At 46.5% G+C, this 24,160-nt stretch overlaps 1 long non-coding RNA gene across 1 annotated transcript; it reads right to left on the reverse strand.

Annotated features, from left to right (window-relative positions):
• Positions 1 to 20,880: 20,880 nt before the first annotated feature.
• Positions 20,881 to 23,733, reverse strand: LOC138720767 (uncharacterized). The gene is made up of 2 exons (XR_011337472.1): positions 22,618 to 23,733; positions 20,881 to 21,253 (listed from the first exon to the last, which is right to left on the reverse strand). It is a non-coding gene; the product is annotated as an uncharacterized lncRNA (long non-coding RNA).
• Between the last annotated feature and the right edge of the window lie 427 nt (positions 23,734 to 24,160).

Consider the following 24,160-nt stretch of genomic DNA (forward strand, 5'->3'; position numbering starts at 1 on the left):
AAACCTCCCACTTGACCACTTGTTAGTGCCGCTTAGTCTCTTCATTACAAGAAACAGGCTGCCCAGGGAGGGGCTTGAGTCACCTTCCCTGGAGGGGTTTAAGGCACGGGTGGATGAGGTGCTGAGGGACATGGTTTAGTGGTTGATAGGAATGGTCGGACTCGATGATCCGGTGGGTCTCTTCCAACCTGGTTATTCTATGAAAAAATGTTTAACTGCTCCCTTAAATCTTCTCCATGTGCTGCTGCTTTTACAAAACTCCATCATATTCTCTCCCTGTTAATCTCTGCTTCAGGCTGAAAGGTTGTATTTATTTCACTTTTCCTTGTACAACAGTTGTTGCTTATCTTGGGCCATCTCTGATGTCCTTCACTGTCTTTTTCCAGTTCTGCTGAGATGGGGGAGCAGCTCTGCAGTCACACTATGGATCTGCAGCAAAAGCCAACTAATAGTTCCAAATTTGTTATTTATTCCTGCCTAATAATCCCCTTCTACGCTGTTTTCCTTTTTGTGCACTGCTGAGACTGGAAATGTTTTCTAAGATGTTGCCACAGTTTGAAGATCTCTTTTCTAGGTGGTAGTAGCTAACTTAGAACTTCTGAATGTTTTATAATAATATATTCCTCCATATTTAGTAACTTTTAATGCCGCCTAATATTTTACCGCCTCTTTAGTATCTAAAGATCCTTTATTTACATTTGTACTTGCTCTGCGTTTGTACCAACCTGAAGAGATGGAGCCTCTATGACACCCTTAACGCATGCCTACCTTTTAGGCACTTGGAGGAGGATTAAACAAATAACTTTCCAAAGAAAAATCACTGAAAGCAACACAATCTTTTCCATGGCTTGATGTCTAGCTGCCAGTGTTACTTTAGGCCAAATTTCAACTCCCCCTGCCTCGGGCTTCCTCAGCTGTAAACCAGGGATGCATTTATAGTGCATGAAGGGACCAGAAAACTTCCCCCACCCATTTCTACCTCCAGCCTCACAGGCTACCAGGGCTTGTGCATGTTTCAAGGCTGAAACCCTGTCTCCTTGAGATTTCTCCTGCTGAGGAACACCTAACTGACTTGTCCAAACAGACAGTTATTCCCATGATGGAAAAAAAAGTCATTACATAAAGCTTCAGTTTATTCTCCTTTGTAAGTAGCTTGTAGGTCTGCAAATCCTTTTAAATGGTCAGAAGCATGGCACAGTGAAGGTTAATCAGCTTTCCTTGTAGACAAATACTCCCTTCAGCCTGATCTCCCATGCAGTAAAGGTGATACAAGTAAAAACCATCACTGCTACCTACCTGCAAAAAATAAACATCCTACATTTCCTTCCAGCACTTAAAGGGGCTACAGGAAACCTGGGGAGAGGCTCTTTATCAGGGAGCGTAGTGATACAAGGGGTAATGGTTTTAAGCTGAAATAGGGGAGATTTAGGTGAGATATTAGGAAGAAATTCTTTACTGTGATGGTGATGAGGCACTAGAACAGCCTGCCCTGATAAGCTGTGGCCACCCCATCCCTGGAGGTGTCCAAGGCCAGGTTGGATGGGGCTTGGAGCAACATGATCCAGTGGGAGGTGTCCCTGCCCACAGCCCATCCAGTTCCAACCCAAACAATCCTATGATTTCCTCTAGAAACACGTCCAATAGTATTTACCCAGAACCTCTTCAAGAGTGAACTCATCATTTGTGAGCCCTCAGTTCACAGCTCAACCCTGCACTAAAGCAAAGCAAAGCCTCCATCCCACTACATTCAGAAGTGTTTTGTTCAGGCTGTTAGAAAGTAGAGATTGCCAGGGGCATGGGCAGAGAATGATTTATTTTCATTATAAGTTTTCATTTCTGATCTGCAAGGAGTAAGTTACCTGCTCCAGCAGCTTGATCAGCAAAGGGTGATAGTACATGGACAGGGGATACAAAAGCAGGAGATACCACTGGATCTCCAGGCCAGCTCCAGTATCTTTGTCTACCTGACATTTTGTAATGGCCAAGAAAAAATTTGCTTGTTCCAAATGCCATCTATCAGCTGGTCCACAAAGCAACATTAACATCAGCAGCCAGAGACTGTCAGTTCCAGTCTGCTGGCCACAGGATGTGCCCCGCGAGTGGCAGATGAATCATAGAATCACTAGGTTGGAAAAGACCTCTTAGACCGTTCAGTCCAAACATTCCTATCAAACACTAAACCGTGTCCCTGAGCACCTCGTCTACCTGTCTTTTAAGCACCTCCAGGGATGGGGACTCAATCATCTCCCTGGGCAGCCTCTGCCAGTGACCAATGACCCTTTCTGTGAAAAAAAATTTCCTGATATCCAGTCTGAACCTCGCCTGGAGCAGCATGAGGCCATTGTCCCTTGTCCCATCAACTGTCACTTGGGAGAAGAGCCCAGCTCCCTCCTCTCTACAACCTCCTTTCAGGCAGTTGTAGAGAGCAATGAGGTCTTCCCTAAGTCTCCTCTTCTCCAGGCTAAACACCCCCAGCTCTCTCAGCCGTTCCTCAGAAGGCCTGTTCTCCAGCCCCTTCACCAGCTTTGTTGCTCTTCTCTGGACTCGCTCCAGAGCCTCAACATCCTTCTTGTGGTGAGGGGCCCACAACTGAACACAGGATTCGAGGAGCGGTCTCACCAGTGCCGAGTCCAGAGGGAGAAGAACCTCCCTGGCCCTGCTGGTCACGTCGTTTCTGATCCAAGCCAAGATGCCATTGGCCTTCTTGGCCACCTGGGCCACTGCTGGCTCATGGTCAGTCGCTGTCAACCAACACCCCCAGGTCCCTCTCCTCCAGGCAGCTTTCTAGACAGACTTCTCCCAGTCTGTAGCTGCACAGGGTTGTTGTGCCCCAAGTGCAGGACCCGGCATTTGGCCTTGTTAAACCTCATGCCATTGGTCTCAGCCCAGTGCTCCAGCCTGTTCAGATCCCTTTGGAGCCTCCCGACCCTCCAGCAGATCCACACTGAACAGCAGCGTAAGGTGATCCGTACCAAAGGTACAGCAGCCTCAAATACAAGACAGTCACAGTCCTGGTGAAGACAGAACCTCTGCAGAATGGAAGAAGAAGGGGCCTTTGAGTTCTATTTTAACACTAATTTTCTCTGAGTGATCAAAGCTTCCTCGTCACACATGCAAGCAGGAGCTGCTCTCTGCTTTGTCTGCATCAGGTGATAACACAGACAGCAAGGCACAGCTGTGAGTCTGTGCTTCTGATCTGAGATGCAGCATGACAATAAGAGGGAAGATCACAGGATCATGCCAGAAAACGGCACCCAGAGACCTGTGACACAGCCAGGCGGCAGCTCCCTGAACTGACTGTGGGAGGATGGATCCTCACAGACTCACCAATACTTTACTCCTAGCCACGCTGCTGGCACAGAAAATCCTCTTTATGGTGTGTGGCTCCAAGGGTCACTACACAGAGCACAGGGAGAGCTGATCCAGGGGGATGGGATGCTCAGAAATCACACATAAGATTGAGTGCTGCACAGCAACTGAACGAGCTTGGGTCTTGCAAGCAGAAAAGACGCATGAGTTCAGTGCTTTGCCCACTCTAATTAGCTCAACTTATCGTACGGCTGCATCCAGTGTCTGAACACACTGCACTAAATGCCTTCACAGTACCTTTCAGATAAGGAGAAATCAAAGAACCTCCTCCAGTCAGAGGTAGGGGAAAGAAGGGGTTGAATTAAAGGGATTAAGCAGCTTGTCTGGTCAAAGATAAATCACAATCCATGTAGCATATTAGGACATGACCTTTTTCCTCCCGGGATTAGTCTGTTGCTCTCAAAAGAGAATAAACTCCATACCAAGAGTAGGTAATAGGCTAGTTAGTCAGGCTTGGATATAGAAATCCTCTCCCTGATGTGGCATGGGGACTTATACTTGAATCTCCCAATGGTCAAAGGAGAGCATCCTGACCACCAGTGATGTGACTTTTGGCCAGCCTCTTCTCTTGGAGCTCCTCTGTACAAATAAGTAAATGTTTATTGACCCCAACTTTGGTGTGTTTATGGTATGAACTAAAAGACTTCATCTAGAAATCGTTTGTGAATAGATATAAAAATGACAGCTAGCTCTGTTAAGAGAAGGAATAAAAACTCTGCACTGTGTCACAAGAGTAATGTCATATAAACCGGTGGCCAGCACCAGTTTATTGCTCCTCTTGCTTCTTCCACAGTGACTCTGCCAAATGAAATCCACCACAGAGGTTGCCTGTGCAGCATTAAAGCATTTAGCGTGTAACAGGAAGAAAACATCCCAGCACCATTTGGGGAATGATGAAAAACGTAAGTAATAAGGAAGGAAAGATCTGTATTATAGCAAAGTGCACAGAGGGAGCTTGTAGTTCTCTCTGCAATCAGTATCAGTGTTTCTACTAGCCCGAGGAAATGAACTCACACTGAAAACATTAGTCATAGTTGAATGAGGTAGTTAAGACAACAAGCTAGACAACCTCAAAAGGGACCCCCCAACATTGTCTTCTTACCAGCAATCTTACCACTCTTCACTCTGCCAGGGAGCAACCGTAGGTGCAGCATCACATCAGAGTAGTCACAGCATAGATACTGCGTGTTGTTTGTATATTAGGAATCATAGAATCATTAGAGTTGGAAAACACCTCTAAGATCATCAGCCCAACCCTACCATGTCTACTAAACCATGTCCTGAAGTGCCATGTCTACACATTTTTGGAACACCTCCAAGGATGGTGACCCCACCACTTCACTGGTAGTCTGTTCCAATGCTTCACTGCACTTTCTGTAAAGAAACTTTCCCTGATATCCAATCTGAACCTACCCCGGTGCAACTTGAGGCCATTTCATCTCATCCTATCACTTGTTACTCAGGAAAAGAGACCAACACCTACCTCACAGCAACCTCCTTTGAGGTTGTTGTAGACAGTGATGTGGTCTCCCTTCAGCTTCCTCTTTGCCAGGCTAAACGATCCCAGTTCCCTGGAGTGCTTGGTATAAATACTACAGTGAAGCTGTGGATAATATGCTCAGATACTCTAAAATGTCCAAAAAAACCCCACCATTACTGAAAGTCTAATAGAGGCATAAAAATAAAATTAACAATAAAAATTAAAGAAGTCTCACATTTATTCCTTAGCCATGTGGCACAGTTTCAAGATGCACTTGCAGTGAGGGAGATTTGGGAGTAATTACAGTGGCCTTTACAAACTAGTAATTTTTATATTTACAGTTCAGATACTGATAGTAAATATGACAAAGGGGCGTTAAACCCTTAAGTACTCAAAATATTGCTGTGCTCAAAGAAAGGAAAACTGAAAGAGAAGCCAGAAGAACACTTATGCAAACCATGTTATCAGCAACATTTAAGGAGCCTGCATTTATAAAGAAAATTCTTACAGTCAGTTATTAGTCAATAAGTGGAGCAGTTTGTTGGCAAAGACACAGTAGCACACAGCAGGCTGCTGGAGCTCTTAGGGAAAATACAATTAACTGGGTAACAAAATTAAATATAGTAGATCTATAATAAGTGTGAGCAGCTTATAGTAAACCCAAAGGGAGTACTAAGAATTCAATCCATCAATCATCACAGCACATAACCACCCACACACCCAACCTTCCTAAAAACCTGCTTGTAATTTTATGTCTGTTACTGTTACTGTATGAATAAATCTGATCTTTGACTGATTTTAATAGCTATGGCTCCTTGAATTTCACATTTACAAAAACGCTACTTCACACTAGCATATTATTTTTATATTCTTAATTTATACTCATGTTAACAGTTGCAGTGTCGTAGCTAGACCACTGAACCATCTCCACCTCTGCCAAATGTTCTTTGACAAGATTTTCACTGAAATTTGACTCACTTTATCCCTTTATTAAGTGTAGATCCCTGGAGGTGTTCAAGACCAAGATAGATGAGGCTTTGAGTAACCTGATCTACTGGAATGTGTCTCTGCCCATGGGAGGGGGTCGGATCTAGATGATCTTTAAGGTTCCTTCCAACATAAATCAATCTGTGATTCTATGATTAGTTTCTATTATGAATTCACTGGAGAGCTAAGGCTGCTTAACAGAAACACGCTGGTAGTGCTGCAGCCAAGTCTCCTTTTACCTAACCTAATGTATTCATGAGTAATGCCTCAAACTTGGTGAAGTTATTATGGTAGAATCTCAGCACAAAAGAAGACTGCTTCTAAAGAAAAAGAACATCAAGAACATCATTGCAGCTTAATGAAAACAATCCTGTGTAAAAAAAATCGCTGCCTGCTCTGTCGTACTGTGATAATCAAGTCTGGGCTCCGCAGCAGTGATTTGAAATTACAACACGTTCACTCAACAACTTGTCATTCTTCTCAGCTTCCCATCTCCATCACAGGGACAGAAAAACATGCCCCGTCTCAGCCCCACAAGGAGGACCCTGCTCCAAGCACACCTCCAACTGTGACAGCAACTTCAAGGAGACCTTACAGTAGAGTTCAAATCATTTAACTGCTCTCACAGCCATGGAACAATTTGCTTCTCTCACCTTGGATGAGGCTTGGCACTGAGGAGAGTGCTGGTACATAAGTACTCAGGTGCTCCCATCAGCCCGACCATTCACAAACCTGGCTAAACTGAATTATTCCATAAGTTCCCCTGGAAAATCATAGAATCACTAAGTTGGAAAAGACCTCTTAGATCATTGAGTCCAACCACTCCTATCTGCTGCTAAACCATGTCCCTGAGCACCTCGTCTGCCTGTCTTTTAAACACCTCCAGGGATGGTGACTCGATCACCTCCCTGGGCAGCCTCTGCCAGTGCCTGATGACCCCCTCTGTGAATTTTTTTTTCCTGATGTCCAGTCTGAACCTCCCCTGGTGGAGCTTGAGGCCATTGCCCCTTGTCCTGTCCCCTGTCACTTGGGAGAAGAGCCCAGCTCCCTCCTCTCCACAACCTCCTTTCAGGTAGATGTAGAGAGCAATGAGGTCTCCCCTCAGCCTCCTCTTCTCCAGGCTAAACAACCCCAGTTCCCTGGGGTTCCTTTCTTCTTCTTTCTGTTCAAGATCACATTAGCCCAGGTAGTCAGAGGTGTCTTTAGGTGGAAAACTCAAAATATGCTTCCAAAAGGTACCAAGACATAGGCAACCATTCCTAAGACTGTCTCGTACTTCCAAAGACCTACTGGGGCACGTGGCCCTGGCATGCACTGGCTCCCTTGCTCCAAAGAAACACAGAGAAACTGCAGCACAAGGGTGGACTTGTTAGGACCCAGAACCTGCAAAACCACAGGAAAAGGCGGAAATTAAGGTGATGCACTTAGAAGCAGAGGAATGCTGGTCTGAGATATCAGCCAGTGGAACACTTAGTGCGAGCCCTCTCTGAAAAGCTGCCACTGTCTGCCTCCCCAGCAACAATGAATGCTACCTCCAGTGGGTGTGAAGTCAGTGCTGGTGTTTGCAGTGAGGTTAGGCAGGGAATGAAAGAGCAGGATAGGTCTTTCAGACACCTTATTGGTCCCCACAAAAGGCAGACAAGTTCTGATTATAGGCAAGTGAGCTGAGGCCAACACTGCCATCACCCTGGCAGCTTCGCAGGTCCTCACCACAAGCTGCATCTCCACTGCAAGGAGCAACAATCTGTCCAACACAGAGGAAGAAAAGACTGAGGACAAGGACACAGCAGCCTCTCACTAGTGCCCAGGGCAGGGCTCGTGAGGGCTGGGATGAGCCCCTTCTGCCCAGCAAGTCCTGCAAGGCAGCTGCAGTCTGAGAGAGCAAGTTTGGACTCGTTTCCATTCCCTGATTTATGAATGGAAATTGGGTAAGTACTAAAGCAAAAATTCCCACAGTAGGAGAATTTTATACTCAGACGTTCTCCACCCAAGGCAATTACAGAGAGGAGCTGTTAATCACCAAGCAGACAGGATAAGCTTTCAGAGCTGTGTGATGAGAATTTGGGGAGCTGGAGTGGAAGTGTTTGCTTGAAACATTTTGATTCCAACACTGAATTTTCTTTGGAAATACTGATGAAATGGTCCACCTCTCCACAATTTCCTCTCTAGATCTATTCAGCAGTCATCCAGAAAGAAAAAGCTATCTCCAGAGCCCACTAATCACCAGTACTAGGAAACCTCATTGAGAGAGAAAGTCTGCACCAGCTGCTTTTCTAGAGAGATGAGCCAAATGTTTCTAATCTGCATGCCCTGGGCATTTGGAAGACACTGATGCTGACTGAGCTCTCAGTGCAAAACAGAGCTATCATTTCACCCACAGAAACCAGGGGCTGCACACAGCAAAACACAGCAAGCAGAGCTGCTGCTGGTGACCCTCCAGCAAGTACTTCAAGCACCAGTTACACAGCACAGACCAGTGGTGAGAGCAATAGGGGAAAGCATGGGCTTTGAATAAGTATGTTTACAATCCACAGGGTGCTGCTCCAACTCTTGTAATGCAGACCATGCTACAGGATCGCCCAGAGTAATCCTTATTCACCTGAATTTTACTATGGAATATCTCTAAGGGCTTGAGCAGACACTTCACCTTTTTTCTCTCTGTTTCTATGGCTCGAGGTGGCAGGAGCTCTCTTCTCTCAGCAGAATTAAACCCTGCCTTTCTTCCTGCTTCCCTCTTTCCTCCTGCCATCACCATCAACACTCAGTCCAAAGATCAGCAATAGATCCAAGACAAGGCAAATATCTACAAGATCATAGAATCATAGAATAACCAGGTTGGAAGAGACCCACCGGATCATCGAGTCCAACCATTCCTATCAAATTCCAACCATTCCTATCAATCATTCCTATCAGTGATCTGTTCTCTCGGGTTGACTGATGGCTTGTTTCTTACATGGATAATTCCCTGTTCCAAAGGCACTGAAATGTCCATTGCTTCTATCTGAGGCGCTCCAACAGAGACTTGTCAGCTGGCAGTGTTAGAGATGCCCCTCTGGTCCTGAGAAAAAACAGATCATGGAAGCTGTGTGGGTGATTCAAAACCTGGAACAAAGTGGATTGGAGCATTCCCAGGCATAACAGACCCTCCTTGATCTCCAGGTGGCTGTTGCGGTGATAGTCATGGAGATGTTCACTAGGGCTTTGATCAGATCCAAGGAAGGTCTACGTGAAAGATACTATTCATTTTAGAAAACACAGAATCAACTTTGTTTTGCTGCCACCCTAGGCAGCACTCGGTCAAAGGGGCAGGTAGGGTGGATTAATACATTTACCACGAACAGTAGTGGCAAGAAGATGGTTAATGACACAAACCCTATTTACTCAGGGTGAAAAAGGTGTTTCTCACATGGGAATGTTCTTCAGAATGCATCTCTGTTAAAATCTTTAAGCAGAGCAGCATCTAATGTTTAGTAGAACCAGTATCTTAATCACCAAGAAATCCCTGGGCCTCACACATGAGACATTCTGATTTAAATTGCATTAACTGAGCCCTGTACTCAGCTATAGAGATTTATAGAGGACCTTCCTCTTACTGCTGGCCATAAATGCTCAAGCCAACAGCCACTTGGAAGTGCTGGCAGCTTTGATTCGTGTGCATGTGAGAGAGGGGGTTACTTTGATTCCGACAGGCTTTGGATCATCCCCAAGTACACCTGGTTAAAGTAGCTATTATGTTAAATCACTGTGCCAGCACACGCATGCATCAATCTTGACGGTTTCAGAGCAGGACATAAATTTTTGATGCGGAGCTGCAGCTTCACTGGTGAAGTGCCACCTGTAATATTTCGCAGGGCTGCCACAGCTCAGCTACAGCAGTAATGCATCAGGAACCAAATGCAAGTTCAGAGAATTCTTTATTTCACTGCAGAGCAGAACCAGCAGCCTGGGCGGTGACAGGCATGGGCTTTGAGTAAATACAGAATGAGCCAAAACCAACAGCTACTTGCCCTCTCACGTGTTATGGCTTTTTTATTGTTCATTGCTAGCAAGTTTGCATGTGCCTAGTGCAAAATTCTCATTCTTACACCAAAAATGGAATTAAAAGCAAGGGAGAAAGCTTCTTATTAAGTAATTTTGTTCCTACTCAGCCAGAAAATCCTTTCACAGCCCAACAATTACTGCGTTCAATACTTCATAGAATTATAGAATCATTAAGTTGGAAAAGACCTCTAAGATCATTCAGTCTAACGGTCAGCCCCAAACCACCGTGCCTACTAAACCCTGTCCCCAGGTGCCACCTCTACACATTTTTTGAATGCCTGCAGCAATGGAGACTCCATCACTTCCCTGGGCAGCCTGTTCCAATGCTTCACCGCTCTTTCAGTAAAGAAATTTTTTTCTAATATCCAATCTAGACCTCCCCTGCTGCAACTTGAGGCCATTCCCTTTTATCATATCTCTTGTTACTTGGAAGAGGAGACCAACACCCACCTCTTGCAATCTCCTTTCAAATAGTTGTGGAGAGCAATAAGGTCTCCCCTCAGCCTCCTCATCTTCAGACTAAACAACCCCAGTTCCCTCAGTTGCTCCTCACAAGACTTGTTCTCCAGACACTTCACCAGTTTATTTCTCCCATGTAGCCTCTAGAAGCTGTGTGAAAATTCCCTGAAAATTACGGGAAGCTGTGTTGTTCCTCTTTGGCACAAAGATGTTTCATAAATCCATCTAAACAAAGTCATGAAACACGAAAAATCCATCTCAACAAAGTAAGTCATGAAAGTCAGTGGCTGCAGAGAAAGCCTGCGCTGCTGCTCAGAGTATTGTGGTGACTGCCCTGATACTCGACAGACATCAGAGAGCAGCAGGTCCTGCAGTCCTGAGAACTTTGTCTAGATTCAGTGTCTTTTCAGAGATGTCTCTTGTGTCTGCTGGAAGAACTTGAACTCAAGACTATCCTCTTCTGGGTTTATCAACAGTGTTTCAGTATAGCCCAAGGCAGGACCAGTGCTCACGTGCGGCTGTAGCACAAGCTGGGCAATGCCACCTCCTTCACCCTGGCAGACAGGGTGATGCCACGACATGAATCCAGACAAGGGAGCATAGGGCTCACTCACACAGCATAAAGCATCTCCAGGCTCTCCACCAACAACAAGGCTCTTGTGAGGCAGTTTTTATATTTTAGGTACAAAGGCAGGCTCCCATTACAACCCATCCTTCACTCAGGGTGCTGTAGAGTCACCCCTAGACCAGCTCTCCTCTTAGGGCACAGCTGCCATCATATGTATTATTTCTCCCCCCTGCTCCCCCTATTTTCAATTCCAGTCCTGCTCAGTAACCAAGATGCAACAGAGTTGTATTTACTCATTGCTAAGCTTGAGATAAAGAGATTGGTTTGTGAGGAGCTTACCACAGGCTTACAAAGAGGACTTAACAAAAATATCCTTCTATTTTTTCTGGAAACTAAGAGGTCAGCTGTAACTCCTTTTCGCAGCGGGATGCAGATTGGCTATTTTAGCTGGGAAGTCATGTACTTCTGACTTAAACAAGCACTATTGAGATTGTTTTCACCATCCATCAACCTACCTGTGGTAGAAGAGACCTTTGGCAGCATCCAAACCACCTTGTGCTCCTCTAACTCACCCCAGGCACTTCCCTCTTGCACAAACAGTCCAGCTGAAAGTAAATAGATGGCTCAGAAGGAGGTGGGCTTGCTGCTATGAAGGCAGAATAATCTGCTCGTTACACACTTGGGATAATAATACCCACCTGAAACTTTGTTAGTGTGAATTGGTTCAGCTCATCACAGCAGACGAAGCTGTGCTGATTAATAAGATGTGAATGTGTTGAGAAGTCTTAGTTGTGGTGAACTTGGGGCTTTTCCTAAGAGATGATACTAAGCTGGGTGGAAGCATGGATCTGCTGGAAGGTCGGGAGGCTCCAAAGGGATCTGAACAGGCTGGACCACTGGGGTGAGACCAAGGGCATGAGGTTTAACAAGGCTAAAGGCCGGGTCCTGCACTTGGGGCACAACAACCCTGTGCAGCTACAGACTAGGAGAAGTCTGGCTGGAAAGCTGCCTGGAGGAGAGGGACCTGGGGGTGTTGGTTGACAGCAACTGAACATGAGCCAGCAGTGGCCCAGGTGGCCAAGAAGGCCAATGGCATCTTGGCTTGGATCAGAAACGGCGTGGCCAGCAGGTCCAGGCCTGGCTAGCAGCCAATGCACCATCCCTACCATCCACCTGGATCATGTGTGCAAGGAATTACGGGCAGAGAACATTTTACTTCTGTGAAAGACAATGGCACAAATCCAATTGTCTGCAGAGAAGGCACAACAATATTTATTTATTAAAAAACTAATACATGCACTCTGAAGGAAGTGTTCAGCAGTAAGAGCAGAGTAGGTCACAGCAGCATTTGATCTATGGACTGTAAAGCTACTGGTGGACATCATGTTCTTTATGGGTAATTATGTACCTCTTCTGCCTGTATCAAACTGATTTTTGCAATAGCAGCCATTATTTTTTAAAGGACTGAGCATTTAAATAAACCATCAAAATAATGATTCAGGCCTCAGCCTCAGCAAGTGCCACCACAAACGGACAGATGTGCTGCAAGGACACTGTGAACAGGCTCTGTGGTTGCCCTGTCCACGGCTGTAGTGTCCCCATCCCAAATAAGAGCCTCTCCAGGAGAGCAAAAGAGCACCACTGATCGAGAAAAGTTGCCCTCAGTTCCTCAGTGGCATTTTCTGATCTATATTCAGAACTGGGCTGTTTTCTGTGCCCTAAAACATGCCAGGATCCGGCACTCACGGCTCATTTTGTCCACCAGGACTCCTCAGATCTCACCTTGAGCTGCCAGCTGTTGACTGGGGCCCATGTTGGGCTGTATAGACCAGGATTTTGAAGGGCTTTGAGGTCCTGTGACAGTTGCCACACTCTGGCATTCCAAACACGATATGTGATGGGACAGCCTCTTCCTCTGTGACCTGAGCAGCTCCTGCAGAAACCCTGAGGAGTCCTTTCAGTAAAAAGAACCTGACAACAGCTTCCTGCTCAGCGCCGCTTGTTGGGTAGGTGTGTTTGATCATTGAGTTGTTGTGCACTCAGCATCCTCCCTGCATGGTTGCTCCCAGGGCTTCACTGCAACCAAGGCACCACCCAGGCTACTGAATTCGCTCTCCTTTATTGAACCTTTCATTTTCCTGTTGCATCTGCAGCAACACAAAGAATTGAAGCTTGATCTCCTGCATCCCAGGTCACTCCTTGGCTACTGCATCATCATTCGCCCTCAAAAAGGGGATTAAAAAAGATCCATTAAACCATTTGCTTTCTGGTCCTTTATTAGACACTCCAAGTTTCCAATTTATCAGGACCAGCACTGCAACAACTCCCTTCTCATTGGGGATGTTATTTTAAAGGGCAGAATAACTGAACATCACACACAGGCTTTCTTGCAGCATTTGAAAACAAAGTTCCTTTAATCTGAGATATGACACATCCTGATCAGGTACAGGCAGGGGAGTAAAACAGATCAGAGAGGTTTTGCTTTCATGTGGCTACAAGATAAATCATCATCCCGGGCAATGAGTTTTACAGTACATCAGAGATCTGCAAGGGCTGAGATTGCTCTCCCCAAAGTCCTCAACTTACCATCCCAAAAAAAAAATCATGTATCTTCTGGCTGTGATCATTTAAATGTTTCAGGGCAGTAACATGTAATTTTAAGCCCAGTAGGCTGACTGCAAAACAAATATCCAATTAAATACTCATTTTTTAATAAATGCTGTACAGCTTGCATGCAGTCAAATCCCTTTATTAGCTTTTTATTTGTAATGCTATTAAACCTCATTCTTCATTTTCACTTTTAGAGGAATGTCTTCTCTAGCATGTGCTCACCAGCTCATCCATGGTTATTGAACCTTTAACAATTCACTGCCCTCTCCTCTGCTTTACTGGAAATAAGTATGGACTTGGGCTATTTCTATTTTGGTTTTTTTTACAGAAGGCAAATTCAATTACAAATTATAAAAGTCACCTTTGGCTTAGAGCTAGACATGCAAAGTCACCCCTGCACATCCCTGAGTTATTATTTTATCAAACCATCTGGAGAAATTAAAAGCACAGCAACCTCTGTGCCACTAAGAAGATGTGGTCACCACGCATGAGCCATCCTCCACCCAAGCAGCATCAGGGCCACCACCTCATCTCACAGCCTTTCCCCACTCAAAGACCTCACCAGTGCTTCACTGCCAGTTTTATGAAGGTTACAGGGATGGTGAAGGCGATCTTCATGTGATGGTGCCTCCCAGGCCATCACCATAGGTGGATCTAGCTCTCTGCTTCCACTCAGGTGGAGTGAGAAGTTAATTTTTAATCACCTGCTTGTGGAAAAACCATCTACCTCCTGTCCATCGTATTGAGGTTCGTAATTTTTCACCTGATCCTTCCATCTTTTGGACGGCTGCTGAAATGCTGAGTGTCCTGAGCTTGCTGGGCTGTTCCTGGATGTTCCCTCCAGCCTCCTGCATCACTGGTCCTCCTGTCCCAGTTCTCTAGCCCTTGGCAGAGGTTGAGCCTCCCCATGCCACCACCACGTGCCCTCACTCCCCAAAATTTGTCCTGTCCTCATCCCTCTTGTGCCTGCACATCCAGCACCACTGATCTTTCCACCAACAGCCAGACAAACACCTTCTCCTCTCTCTGTTGCCTGCGCTGCAGGACCAGCCCCAGTCACTGTTGTGTCTCCACCATCCTTGAGGAGCAGCTCTGCCCTCAAGGTCTTCGGACAGAGGTCAGATAGTCAGTGCATCACCCCAGAGTCACATGGGAGCACAGCTCATTCATCAACGTGCTGAAATGTCTGACGTGAAAGCAAACGGATGTGTCATCCCTGTAATTCTTTTTGCATTACAGCACCCTGGAGCTGTAGAGCAGCCACATCCCTGATCTCATCCAGCACCTAAGTCCATTGCCCCCTGTGAAGGAGATTAAATGTCATCCTCAGGATTAAGTTTGATGTCAAAAACAATATCTTTTGATACCACAGATTAAAAAGTGCTTTTGTCTTGCGCTGACACGCAGCTGATTAACCTGAGCAGGGAGCGACGAGCACAGCAACCAGCCAGCAGCAGCTTTCAGTGCCTTCCTCCTCCCATGCTCAGAGGTCCATAGAGCCAGTGCTCCCGTGGGGCAAGGTCCCACAGGCAGGTACTTATCATCGCTGAGCTTGATGTCAAATTCTGCAGCTGCATTTCCAAGCAACGGCTGCTTTCTGTGATCTGTCACACTTGATGGGACAGGCGCTTCCCAGTCAGACCATGATGCTCAGCAGCATCAGATATTAGGGGAGAAATCCATCAGCAAAGCTTCGCTTGTCTCATGAATACGAGCATCTTCCACAAAGACGTGGCAGAGCTGGCAGAGAGGATACACGGCAGCTGGGGCAGATCTCTGGTGATGGGATGTGCAGCATCGCCCTCCTCTAGCCCCATGGCAGCAGTTTCATGCCTAACACCCCCATCCCGTAAGCACTACTAGTTTTAGAAACTCTTTGGGCACTTACAGCAAGAACAAAACACTCTGACAAACAAACGGCGTGACCAGCAGGTCCAGGGAGGTTCTTCTCCCTCTGGACTCGGCACTGGTGAGACCGCTCCTCGAATCCTGTGTTCAGTTGTGGGCCCCTCACCACAAGAAGGATGTTGAGGCTCTGGAGAGAGTCCAGAGAAGAGCAACAAAGCTGGTGAGGGGGCTGGAGAACAGGCCTTATGAGGAGCGGCTGAGAGAGCTGGGGGTGTTTAGCCTGGAGAAGAGGAGGCTGAGGGGAGACCTCATTGCTCTCTACAACTACCTGAAAGGAGGTTGTGGAAAGGAAGGAGCTGGGCTCTTCTTCCAAGTGACAGGGGACAGGACGAGAGGGAATGGCCTCAAGCTCCACCAGGGGAGGGTCAGGCTGGACATTAGGAAAAAAATTTTCACGGAAAGGGTCATTGGGCACTGGCAGAGGCTGCCCAGGGAGGGGGTTGAGTCACCTTCCCTGGAGGTGTTTAAGGCACGGGTGGACGAGGTGCTGAGGGACATGGTTTAGTGTTTGATAGGAATGGTTGGACTCGATGATCCCGTGGGTCTTTTCCAACCTGGTGATTCTATGATTCCATGATTCTATGATCTCCCCTGGAATGCAGAGACTGAGGTTGCTGGTGTGTTATTTAGTCTCACAAACCACAGCCCCACCAGCAAACTCCACTTCTCCTTGTGCCCATAGGCAAAGGTTTGCAGCATAAACCAGTCCTGTATGATTACACAGTGCAAAAGGTCCCACCCTCAGCAGCTCTGCTTCTGCTCCCACCAAAAAAATCCAATTTCTGGGTATTTCAGTTCCATTTCATTCCGTAGCCAAGTGAAATTTAACCGAATCAGAGTCTAAGGCAAAACCAATCAGCCACTGGATTGGAAAGATGTTATTTGCTATTTTTTAAGATTAAAAATGCAAAGCGTAAGTAATCTGAAAAAAAATAAAATCAAAAGCCCTATAATTCCTTAACTGAGCGTAAGCACAGAGTAAGTTGTGGCAAAGAAAAAGCACAACTCCCTGAGCAAACAACTTCCACAGGCAAATCGATAAGTTTTAAAGGGCATATTGAACAGCAAGAATGAACCTTGGGAAAAATATTGAAAAATGAAAAACTAGCTAGTCGATCGATTATTTAAAATAAGGAAAGTATGTTTAAAGTGATTTAAATATTTTTTACTTCAAAATGCCAGGTCAAATTACAGCCTGATGCTGGCAGATTATTTCTTTGTCTAGTCTTTGTTTGTGTAGTAGCAGCTTTTCTTGTGGAAAGTCTTGATTTTATAGGAATAAGGTCACACTTTTGCAGGAATTTTCTTTTCTCTTTTTTTACCACATTACCAGCTTGTTCTCCATTCAAGAAAGAAAAGATTAAAAGTGAAGAACTGAAGTACAGTGAAACTATTAATATCAGCCTTTTACTCATTTCCCGGTTCCATTTCTTCTACTTCAGATTAAAATGAATTTGTTAGTGGAAAGCCTCGCTGACTGCAGTTTAGCCTTCGAGTCATTCTGTGCGTAAGATTTGGAAAATTCATTTTGCTTGAGTGAACTCGCGCCTCTCGTGGTGATACTTGCAGTAGTGTCCAGGCAGCCTTGCCAGGCACTGCACAGGTCCCTTTCCAACCCACCGCTAGAGATTTATCTCCTGCTGAACCCCTGAGGTACCAGCACAGGTCGCCAAGAGAAGTCATGGGTGCCCCATCCCTGGAGGTGTTCAAGGCCAGGTTGGATGGGGCTTGGAACAACCTGATCCAGTGGGAGGTGGCCCTGTACACGGCAGGGGGTGGAACTGGATGGGCTTTAAGGTCCCTTCCAACCCAAACCATTCTATGATTCTATAAAAACTATAACTTAGCCTATTCCTTCAAGGAGCCTGGGGAGATTTTCCCCACCTTCTGGATGCTAAGAAGCCTTTTGATGGACAAAAATAGAGTGTGGCACGTTTCCATCACTCTGGAAAGAGATTTGCCATGTTTACCAACCTACCCTCGGGTTCTGCTTCAGAGGCTCTGCCCCCAGAGCCCCATCAAAAGCCGGTGCCTCAGCCACCACCTCCCCTTCCCTCCCCAACATCTTCTCTTCTCCTTGAATTGCAAAGTTCAGACGGTGCCTGTTTTGGATCCCTCTTGTGTCTCCTTCAGCAGATTTCTGCAGGCAATAAGCCTCGTGTTAGATGCGAGGTAAATCTGCAGGAAATGAGACTGAAAAAAAGTCAGAATTCAAAGAGGCAAAGCGTAAATCAGAAAACCCCACTGTGCCTGGCAGGTGGAAAATTTGTGTTGCAGACACCATGCGGTTCTGTGTGTATATAACCCACTGGGTAAACTTCTATGAATGCGTATATCTTAACATAAATGCATCCTAATAAGGTAATGTGCTCACATGTAGGTATTTGGATGTTAATACAGTGAAACACAGGGCACCATGAGGAAGGGACTCACTGGTGGAAACGTTTCTGCTGGGAAATGACACTATCATCTCTTCTGACTCCCTGCTGCTGGCTCAGACCCAAACTCTTTCCTTCCAGGTGGGGCTTGTCTGGCTCCCGAGGCCTTAGGAGAGCATCACCATTGGGGAAATAAAGGGAGAAACTACTCTGTGCATCACAGCAAACCTTGAGCAATGCAAGAGTTGACAACTACAATGGCATGTAGTGATAGGACTAGGGGGAATGTCTATAAATTAGAAGGGGGAAGATTTAGACTACACATAAGGAGGAAATTCTTCACAATGAGAGTGGTGAGGCACTGGAACAGGTTGCCCAGGGAAGTTGTGGCTGCCCCATCCCTGGAGGCGTTCAAGGCCAGGCTGGATGGGGTCTTGAGCAACGTGGTCTGGTGGGAGGTGTCCCTGCCCATGGCAGGGGGTGAAACTGGATGGACTTTAAGGTCCCTTCCAACTCAAATCATTCTATGATTCTATGATCTTTGTGCACTGAATTTTTGGCCATTGAGGTTGAACCATGAAGCTCTTATAAACCCCATGGGGTTGCACAGGTCGATGATGAGACTTGCCCCAAAGTAAAGGAGCTCACCCCAAGCGCAGCCCCTGCAGGACTCAAGCTCAGCAGTGACCACCCATGTCTGGCTTCACCACCACAGCAAGCACGGAACGACATTCAGTTTGTCCTTCCAAAATACAGCGATGAAAACAATGCTTCTGTGCTGTTGTGCATGGATCAGTGCCACACAGCTGATGGTGAGCTTGTAATTGATTTAGGCTGAGCCCTGTGCCAGAGCATCCTCGTGTTTTCCTCTGCCCCCAGAACCCACGCAGGGCAGCAACGCTCATAGATGTCTGGGACATCCAGCTCATCCCCTCCATCAGGGCACATCTAACCTTTGCAGCCTCAGAACAGCTCCATCCATGTTTTTCTTATGGATATTTTAACACAATCTCTCTTCTTTCCTCTGTTTTTATAAACCCAAGGCTTGGCTGGAAGAATAAGAGACATCAGGAGGAGGCAGGCTGATGGACAGAGGCTCACAGCTAGGCAGTGTGATCATGAAGAGTTATTTCCTTAGGAAAGAAACCAATGGAAAAATCCCATTGTCATTATTTATCTTCTTTCAGCAGGTTTTGGTTTTTTTCATTGGAAAAAGTCAGCAATGCAGCAAACAGCTTCATGAATATACAGATTGGTTTTGGCAACTACCAATTAGCGGAGAATGTGTTCGCGCAATCCCCAAATGGCTATTTCCCTGGGAAATTCTTGTTCTGAAAAAGCCATTTTTTCAGTAGAGAAAATACATTTGGGCAAATATTTCTTGCTGGCTCTTATTAGTAGAGGAAGCCCAGGGGGGGCAGGTACTACCACTGGCCAGCTGTGTGCCCTACTGGCTCACGTCCTGCATTCGACTGGAGCACCTCCCATATGAGGACAGGCTGAGAGAGTTGGGGTTGTTCAGCCAGGAGAAGAGAAGGCTCTGGGATGACTTTAGAGCATCCTTCTAGTACTGAAAGGGGCTCCAGAAAAGCTGGGGAGGGGCTCTTTATCAGAGAATGGAGGGATAGGATGAGGGGGAACAGTTTTAAGACAAAAGAGGGGAGATGGATGAGATCTTTGGTACAAATTGTTTGCTGTGAGGGTGGGGAGGCCCTGGAACAGGTTGCCCAGAGCAGTGGTGGCTGTTCCATCCCTGGAGGTGTTCAAGGCCAGGCTGGATGAGGCTTGGAGCAACCGGATCCAGTGGGAGGTGTCCTGCCCATGGCAGGGGGATTGGAACTGGATAACCTTTAAGGTCCCTTCCAACACAAACCATTCTATGATTCTATCATTCTATAAGAAGTATGTGTACCCAGTCCATGTACTTGCACACAATCACACAACTGCAAAAAAGGACTCGGAAAGCAATTATTAGCCCATAGTTATAAGCCCACCCACCTTTTACCACTCTCAAGTCTTTCCAATTCTTCTGCTTGGATCGCAGGTCAATCGAGATGTGTGTGATAATATTCATCTGCAATAAGGCTGCTCTTTTATGAAACATTTGCAGCACCTACATCCAAGACGTAAAGCTCACCAGTGCCACACCTGAAAGCTGTGTGTGCAGACTGGGCAAACTGGGAAGGACAAATGTCCTGATATGCACAGAGAGACACCTGGCTATGTGTAAAGATCAATGGTGTAAACATGTCCATGTAGGGGTTCATTACAGCTACTGGAAACCCAGCCAAGAGAATTGGAGCCAACAGTCGACACCTACCCCCAGGTAAATCCTACCCAAAACGTCCCAGGCTGAGGCTCCCCACTGCTTGCATCACACCTGCAAGCCCCATTCGAGCCCCTGCACCCTGCACCGACCACACAGAATGGAAAAAGAAACACAACACCTGAGTCTTCCAAGCAATCATTTCACAGCTTTATCCAAGAGAAAGGGAACGCCACAAACCACAGTTCAGGAAGACAAGGCGCTTGAAGTCAGATATGATGGACAGCTTTTTATTTCCCAATGTTTTAATTTAACAAAGTGCTACATTCCATAGTTACAGTATGACGAGTTGTTCTTGTCCAAAATAGAAAACCACACGAAAGCACGAGGACTGCTAATATCACTCTATGGAAGCAGTGCAGTCCAGAGAAACCTCACCTAGGGTGAACATCTGGCGTAGGAGACACTTCAAAAAAATCAGCAGCTGTTGAACGCAGGTGCATTTCACCAGGGCAAGAGCTACACATCAGGCAGGCTGGTTCCTCCCCTTCGAAATGCGGCGGCAGATGTCAAAGCTGTTGTGTGATGCCTACAGTAAATTCTGGCTTGTGCTATCAGGAAAACCCAGAACAGATGCAAGCAGCTCATCTTGTGCTGAGGCAAGAGATTATTATTGCTGCAGCGAAGTCACCATCGCAGCTGCATGAGGCCACAGCAGCGTTAGCAGTGTCACGACCCACCTCTACATTCAGGGGCTTGCGGCTCACCCAGCACAGAGGATGAGGAGGGCACTTCTTGGCTGCTTTTCTTGCCCTGTCTCTTTCAAAAGAATCTGCTTCTTTGGCAATGCAGAGGTACAGATTAAATCAGTAGAGCGTTAAGAGACTGGAGGCTTCAGCTCCTACATGAAACCCTCCTCCTTGCCTGCAATCTGATTTCAAGCAAATGAATCAAACTCCAGGAGTTATATATGGAATATTTTTAAAAGCCAAATCCAAAGTCTACTGGCTGTGGACGAGAAGGGAAAGAGTTGCATGATGCTTGTGCTCTAAGGGCTTGCAGAAATTGCACTGACATCAGGGGCACTGCAGAAAACCTCGTCCTTGGGTCCTCATTGGGATCCAAGGCTGGGTTTGACTCCCTCTTGCCTCCTCTCTAAGAAGAACTAAGCTTAAGACACAGGGAGCCTCCAGGCTCTGGGGCAGGTGCCTAACCAAAACCAACTATTCAACAAATAACTCCACTTCAAATAGGCACCGGCTGGGATCTCTGCAATGCTAAGTGGCTCAGAAAGTTGTCTTGTGCCAACCAGCAGCCCCCAAGCAAGGCACCGCTCCAAAATTTGCAACCACCCACCAGCCCCACTTGCAGAACCACTGATTTCGAGCATCCCAGCTACCCACTCCATGTCCTTAGAGTGAAGCCAGGCTCCTGGGGGCTCCAGGGCACCCAGCTGATGCACTAAAACACCACCTTTGTCATTCTGATTGGCAGCACTGCCTTTTAATTGCTTAAGTTCATTATGTTGGGGAGGGAGAAGAAAAGAGACAGGGAAACTGCTTGCCACTGTAGGAGGTCGGTGTTTCCCAAACTGTGGATTTATTAGCACAATGAAAGACCATGGCACCTACCCACTAGCCTTTCCAATCCACTAAACTGACAACCCATCCATAAAGCTCTTTTTGTGCTGCCAGAGCTGAGGTACTTAGACTCACACCAGCAGCCTCGCTCAGCCTTCCTCCTTCCAACCAGCCAGGAGCTCTGCATTTTAATGGTTACTTAACACAACTTGTGCCATTACCACACACTGCGCGGGCACAGTGCCATCAACAGGGAAGCAAGAGGAAACTGTCCTTCACAGGCTGTTATTGCGCAAAATCCTGCTGATCCCCAGCTGCTTGGGTCTTGCTGGTACATCTGCTCTGTTCTGCAGTATCACTGGCAGCTCCTCTTTTCCAGTGTTATCTCATAGAATCATAGAAACATTAAGGTTGGAAAAGACAATCAAGTTTAATCGTCAGCCCAACACCACCATTCCTACTGGACCATGTCCTGAACTGCCACATCTACACATTTTTTGAAGACCTCAGGGATGGTGACTCCACCGCTTCCCTGGACAGCATGTTCCAATCCTTCACCGCTCCTGCAGTAAAGAATTTTTTTCCTAATATCCAATCTAAACCTCACCTGGTGCAATTTGAGGCCATTTCCCCTCATCCTATTGTTACTTGGTTGAAGAGGTCAAGTCTCTCTTCAGGCTACAGTTGCATGCAAAGGTCACAACCAGCCCAGCTACCATCCTTTCAGCTCCAAGACTGACTCCCTCTTGCAGATCAGTCAATGCCCTTCATCACTGCTTATTCTCCATGCCTCCCTGGCTGGAACAGGTTAAAGCATTTCAAGAACATCTTGCAGCTGCCTATGTAGCCTTGTTTCCAGCCCCCTTAGTGCTGTACCTAAAAGACAAGCCTTTTTGGAGATGATCTCAAGCAAAATGGAATGAAGGAAAAGTCATTCCACCTTGCTACCCTCATCAAGCCTTGCCAGGAACAATATATCCTGATTCTCAAAGCTGCAAGGCAGCCAGAACATTCAACTGGACTGTTAACATCTCCCAGAAAAAATCCAAGCTCTAAGAGACTTAGGAATGAGAAGTAAGTAGGGAGAGATCCGTCTGGAAGGAAAACCTCTTCTGATTACTTGTTAAGGAACAAAGAGGCTTTAATTTTGGGTAGGGGTATCTGGATTTAACAGCGGGCTGCCAGCTAGTGCCTGTTAAAGAATGAGGCTGCAAGGCAAAATTCTCCTGGTCAAGGTTTCAGGAATAAAAAGGGAGAGATGCAAGCACTGTGGAGCCCTGGCTGGGAAAGCCTGTCCTACAGGGATTAGGGAGTGAAGATTCCCCAATATGTTGATGGTCCAGGTTTTACAGTGCTTCCCCTGACCTGCTTTCCATGCGCTCAGCAGCAAACGTTTGAGGGATCACGCACAGCTCTTCAACTGGAAGACTAGCATCAGTAGCAGCATATAGCAGAATACAGGCTGTCCCATCTGTCCTTCTCCAGGTGACTCAGTAGATGTGTGGATAAGGCCTACAGGAAGCTACCTGGGCTCTGAAGAACACTGCTTGTTTGGAGATGAACATCATGTCTGATGACTTAATGCCCAGAGGAGGCCCTGACCTTCTCAAGGGAGAACTGAGCTTCAGGAGGGTCTTCCAAATGTCCGCTCTACCTTGCAAACGCACTCATGTGCCCACAAGGCATTTGCTTACAATCATCTACATCTACCCTTCACAATCTGATAAGCTTTTTCACCTTTACAAGGAACGAAATCCTGCATGTGCACCTCCTCAAACTCTCCTCCCTTCCACTTCTTCGAAGATTCAGTGGGATCTCAGTGGATATGCAGCCTGGCCTTATTTGCCTACTCAGGTCTCCTCTGGCAACAGGCGCTACTCCTTGTATGAAGGATGATTCCCCACAGAGCAATGATTCCCACCTCAGGAACGTGAATGTTTTGCACAAATGTCAGATTGAAGTCATTTCACAACTGGAAGCAAAGATAAACTAACGCAGCCCTTTTTCTAGTTATTTTGACAGCGTTTCTGTGCAAAGTAACATTAGTTTCCCTTGCTAGATTCCTGTAATGTCTCAGATGATGACTATCTCCACAGCCCTCTGCAGTCATCTGTCCTACAGCATCATATTTTCCCCCGTGGCCAAGGATTCCCAGCGGGATCTTTTCACCTCCCCATAGCAGACATCCCTCCCACTGTGGCTGCTGCTGCTTTCCAACTATTAGCCATAAATCCCTCAACACTGACAGCCACCCACTTCACAGCCTTTTGTGCCTTTCTGCGTTTGGTGGTCTGGAGACAAGATGCATCCAGATCTCCCCTGAAAGTTGCACGTTTGATTTCCAGTGGGGAAAAGGGACAGATCCTCCACTTTCATCTTTATGTGAATGCAGCCTTGTGAAAGAGATGAACCCATAACTAGTGTCATTCAAACAGGAGGCAGAAGCTGAAGAAACCTCTGTCCTGCCTCTTCTTTTACCTACTTGCACACTGAACAAAAGCTAAGAGATCCATG

This window comes from Phaenicophaeus curvirostris, chromosome 5, assembly GCF_032191515.1.
Source record: "Phaenicophaeus curvirostris isolate KB17595 chromosome 5, BPBGC_Pcur_1.0, whole genome shotgun sequence".
NCBI lineage: Eukaryota > Metazoa > Chordata > Aves > Cuculiformes > Cuculidae > Phaenicophaeus > Phaenicophaeus curvirostris.